The following is a 4,786-nucleotide window of genomic DNA, read 5'->3' on the forward strand; positions in this document are numbered from 1 at the left end:
GGAAAGGGACTCTTAATTGACTGACCTTATTAAAGTCCACGGCACGTGGACTACTGGGATTTATATCTGCCTCTGCTCAGAAGTTCTATTCTCACAGTGAACTACACACACTTTTTTGGTCTCAACCCTCTGCATTCAGTTTGCAATGAGTTCTGGGTCTGTTGCAGTCATGTGTAAATCTCAAAATGGGATAAACACAGCCATAGGCCAAAACCAAATGTGTAAGAAACAATCTCAGGGCTGGAGAGATGGCTCAGAGGTTAAGAGCACTGGCTGATCTTCCGAAGGTCCTGAGTTCAATTCCCAGCAACCACATGGTGACTCACAACCATCAATAGTGAGATCTGGTGCCTTCTTCTGGCCTACAGGCATGCATGCAGGCAGAACACTGTATACATAATAAATAAATAAATCTTAAAAAAAGAAATAATTTCATCTGAAGTTAGAAAGTATTCATTTTTATTGATATAAAACAAGAATGTACTTGAGTGTGCAACTCCTTTTAAAGATGAAGCAAGTACTTTGAGGATAGCCTCACCATGTTTTGCCTTTCTTTACCATTCAAAATATTTCAGGGAAATGAAACCCAAAATCCTGTTCATTAGTTGGGACTTAACTGATTACAAATGACAGAAACTCCTACTCAAATCACCACAAATAAAATAATAGTTTAAGTAATTGAAATGTTGAAGAATAGGTCTCAGGCATGGCTGGATCCAGGAACCCAAACTCTGACATCAGGACCTTCTCTCTCATGTGGGAATGCCATTCTTGCTCTCGTGTGTGGGCTTTCCTTCTAACAGTGACAAGATGGATCTTCAGCAGGTTCCATAGACTCTCAGCAAGCTGTCTTGCATGGAAATTGTAGTTCAGCATATATATGACTTAACAATAGAAAGCCCACTTTTCTGAGGCTTTCTATCATGGTAGAATAAATTCTGCCCCTGGGCATTGCTTCCAAAGCCACACACCTTCTACCCTGCTTCTTCTCCACCCTCATTACCATCAAGCCTCCTCTTTGCATATCATATCAGCTACGTTAGTCTTCTGCCTACTTCTCAGGCTTCCCGAGCGCAGGAGATAGGTCCAGTGTCTTCTGCCAGAGACATTTCTCTTTGCATCTTTAAAACAGTCCATTGCTTAACTTGATTAAAATTTTCCTGAGTCTTTTCCTCTTAGAGTCCTTCTCTAACTATTCTGCCAAAATCAGGGATTTCCATCCACTTACCTTGGTTCATCTCTCTTTATATTCCTCTCACTACCTGATATACAGGTTTTCCTTATTGTCCATTCTTTCTGATGTGTCTTAGTATAATATGTAGTTATGAAGGGTGAAAACTCCACCTGTTTTTCCTATGCCCTTCTCAGGGTTTAAAGCAGTGTGTACTCCAGGGTAGACACTCAGTTAGTTGAAGGAGTAATAAAATGAATGAGTAAGGGTGGACTAGGAGAAATGGGAAGGGGCCTCTCTGTAAGGTGCCTTGATGCTAAGCTAAAGAGGTTGGTTTCTTTCCTTGACAATAATGGAGTTATTAAGTGGTGGGCGACACAGGGGAGTTAGAGGAGCTCAGCTTAATTTGTAGATGGATGCCTCTCAGTACAGTGCAGAGCCTCTGACAGGAAGCCAGAATAGGCCAGGTCAGCAGCCTTTCATTCATAAATGAGATACCAAACTAGGATAATGGCGATCCTACTATAGAGGAAGGATGGGTCAAGAAAATGTAGGAGACAAAAATCTAAGCAATGGAAAGGTGATGACGTTTGGGGGGAAGGGAGAAAGTGCTGCTAGGGTAAACGCTGCGTCCCTTGGGCAGCAGGAGGACAAGGGTGGTTCTGACATGCTGTTTGATGGAGCTGTTTGCTCATCACTTGAACATGTGAAGCTGAGACACAGGAGGGAACTTAGGTGCCAGATACGGATTCAGAGTCACTGGAAAACAGGAAGTAGCTGAAACCATGAGAAAGGAGAGGGTCTTGGACAAAATGCCATAGACTCCTTACTGGTTTATATATAAGTTTTTTTTCACAAACATGGCTATGCTTTTTCTATGTAACTACATCATGTCTTTTATATTTTGGGGTATGAGCCTAGCTTTAAACAGCTGAGCCATCTCTCTAGCCCTACATCATGTCTTTTATATTTTTTTGGTTATGAGCCTAGCTTTTAACAGCTGAACCATCTCTCCAGCCCTACTTCATGTCTTTCAAAGTCAGACAATACATCTGATGCTTGGCATTCCTCACAAATAAGTTTTCATTAGACAATGGTATTTTCATAAAACTCCATGCAATCATAGATAGGATCTTGGCCTATTGAAACATGCAGTTGAAATGGAAGTGTCTTGCAAGAAAAGAGCCATGTAACCTCAGAAAATGTCACCTCAAACTTCTGGCAAAAAAATTAAATAAATTTTACAGTGTGATTTCTCCCAATTATGTTGCTGTCTGATGTTCATCATAGCAAATAACACAGCTGAGCTGTGGTTATCCAAGTTCTATTTTTCTTTCTCAAAGTGTTGACTTTGAGACATCATGGAAGTACACATGGAGAAGGCAGGATATGACTACTGCTGAATGAAGACAATCCATTAATGCCTGCCAGCTGACATACAGCTCAAATTCTGCAAGTGTGGCCTGCAGGGCTGAAAGGAAGCATGATGAGAATTGCCTTCCTCCTCTCCTCCACCTCAGCAGAGCCATATACACTTCTTCCTTATTCTCACCATCCTTCTCTAGGGCAGCCATGTCCTCATGGACCTCAGAAAACTTCCCCTTCTCCTTCCCTTCACCCAAATACCAGTGAACAAAGGCATGCTTGGCTTACATCAGGTCAAATCTGTGGCCTAGGCAAGCCCAGGTCTCAGCAATGGCTGTGGTGTTGCTCTGCATGCACAAGACCCTTTGTATGTTGGCCAGCTCTCTACTAGGTGCCACAATAGAAGGCTGGTAATTAATGCCAACATTGAAGCCAGTGGGGCATAAATACATAATGTGGATGATGTATTTGGTTTCAATGGTGGCAATGACAACATCTACATCTTTGGGAACCATATGAGCATGGTACAATAGGCAGCAAGCCATGCATTTACCATAGTGAGGGTCACAGTTCATCATCTGGTTGGCTGTCTCAAAGTAAGTACTGGTGATCTTTCTTGCAGATAGTTGCTCATAGTAAGTGTTTTTTTTTTTTTTTTTTTTTTTTTTTTTTTTTTTTTTTTTTTAGCACAGATGACAGGAGTAGGAGTATATGTGGTCAGGAGGAAGTGAATGTAGGGACAGGGCAACAAGTTGGACTGGAATTTTATAAGACAGTGTTCAGGGAGAAGAAATGGTGAAAGGTAGTCTAGTTAGAAAGGCAGTTAAGGTAGTTTGGGCAATTAATATCAAGGTATCTATGACAATTGTCCACCATCAAGGCATAGATAGAGTGCTCCAGGATGGTGTGGGTGGTGAGGATGGAGGTGGAGGACTCATACATGACTGTGGAACTAGGTAAACAGGGGACTCCAGCTTTGACTTCTTGATGTAATCAAGAGGGAGACATTTCATCAGTAGGGAGGTGAACCCAGAGTCAGTTCCCCCACCAGAGCTCTGGAAAACCAAAAAACCCCGAAGACCTCTACACTGGCCATTTACCTTATGAATTAAACCCAGATGATCTCATCAAAGATGTCATCTTCAAGATGATCACTGGGTCAGCGACCTCTTTGCCAGTGGTATATTGCCCTGGGGAATAGGCATTAGCAGCATTTTGATTACCTGTGATGAACTGCTCTCTGCAGAAGAGCTGGTGCTAAGTGCCAGTGGAAAAAAATCCATCAATGACCATGGTTCTTAGCTCTGTAACACCACTCTGAGCACATGCTTGCCAGTGTCCACCTCACTGAAGAAGGTGCTGAAAAAGTCCTTCCCATACCAATGGTCCCATGTTTTTGGTATCTGGCCACTCAGCTAGATACCATGTTCTAGGCAACAGCAATTCCAGAAGGCATTGCCAATCGGGAACCAGCCTGGTCAATGTGGATAGAGATGTACTCACGCATGATAGCTACAGGTTAGGAAGTGAAGACAAAGGACACAAGATCCTGGTTACCATTCCCAACAAACTAAGAATCACGGTGAGTTGTACATTGGTTCTAACATTTTTCAACAAATGTCTTCTCCCATCTTTATCTTTATTCTTACAAACAGTTACCTAAAGCTTACAAGAGACTTAAGTAATCTTAATCATATTTTTTTTTTTGAGAGGGGAGAGGGCAGGATCTTACCATGTTTCCCAGACTAGTCTCAAAATCCTAGGCTCAATCTATCCTCCTGCCTCACCCTCCCAGATAGGCAGGGCCATAGGCTCAAAACAGTTACATTTAATGAGTACTTAACTTACTCACCCAATGCCAAGCACTCTATATGTGTTATCTCCTCTTTGCTCTGTGAGGAAAAGTTAGGCTTCTAACAGAGGAGAGACTGATTCTCAGGGGTGGTACAGCACCACAAAAGTGGTACAGCTTATCAAGATCAGAACCAACATTTGATGTCATCTTACTCCCTGAGAAGATGTGTTCTGAGTTGGGCTCTCGTGTCTCACTGTGTATCCCAGGCCGACCTTAAACTCCTGAGTGCTGGGCCCATGACTAGCACACACTCTCTGCCAATCACGCACTCACTGCCTGGCCAGTTTCTTTACCTGGATGTTGCTTGAGTTTTGCATATTTCACCTTGCCTTTCCAGCCAGCTGGTAACCTGTATGAAATTAGATATTGTGGTTCATTACTCATGACATTTTCTA

At 42.5% G+C, this 4,786-nt stretch overlaps 1 pseudogene; it reads right to left on the reverse strand.

Moving 5' to 3' along the window:
• Positions 1-2,507: 2,507 nt before the first annotated feature.
• On the reverse strand, positions 2,508-4,043 carry LOC128108013 (tubulin alpha-1C chain-like; annotated as a pseudogene).
• Between the last annotated feature and the right edge of the window lie 743 nt (positions 4,044-4,786).

Source organism: Peromyscus californicus, unplaced genomic scaffold (genome assembly GCF_007827085.1).
Source record: "Peromyscus californicus insignis strain IS unplaced genomic scaffold, ASM782708v3 Scaffold_12__1_contigs__length_115047231, whole genome shotgun sequence".
Lineage (NCBI taxonomy): Eukaryota > Metazoa > Chordata > Mammalia > Rodentia > Cricetidae > Peromyscus > Peromyscus californicus.